The sequence below is a fragment of the Trachymyrmex cornetzi genome, unplaced genomic scaffold (assembly GCF_001594075.2).
Source record: "Trachymyrmex cornetzi isolate Tcor2-1 unplaced genomic scaffold, Tcor1.1 scaffold43, whole genome shotgun sequence".
Lineage (NCBI taxonomy): Eukaryota > Metazoa > Arthropoda > Insecta > Hymenoptera > Formicidae > Trachymyrmex > Trachymyrmex cornetzi.
The window spans coordinates 819,310-819,791 of NW_017299069.1; positions in this window are offsets into that span (position 1 = coordinate 819,310).

The window sequence follows — 482 nt, forward strand, 5'->3', positions numbered from 1 at the left end:
AAAAAAAAAAAAAAAATATATATTTGTGCAAGTCGGGTGCCAAGTTCACAAAGCCCTCTCACAATAGCACCCATTAATGCTCCATCAAAGTCACAAACTATCTGTTGTGGATGTGGAACATTTTTGGGCAAACTACCAATTCGACGTATTTTTAGTAGCTAATAAAGAATAGCATTTGTGTGCTGTACAGCGCTCAACATTTGAAAAACTGGCATTTTCGCAGTTGATGTTTCGCATACAATTTGATACAAGTATATATGACTTGATAATTCTCCATTTGGCAATTTTAATTTTTGTACTAATGATCCAGTCGCATCTATTGAAATATAATTTGGATATTGCCTATAAACTGCTATTTGTTCTAAAGTCCAATAATGTACAAAGAACGGGTCTAATGAGACAGAATGTATTGTACAAACATGTAATTCATATTTCATTTTAACAATAATTTTTACGGGATCTATTTAGTGATTTGCGCCTAA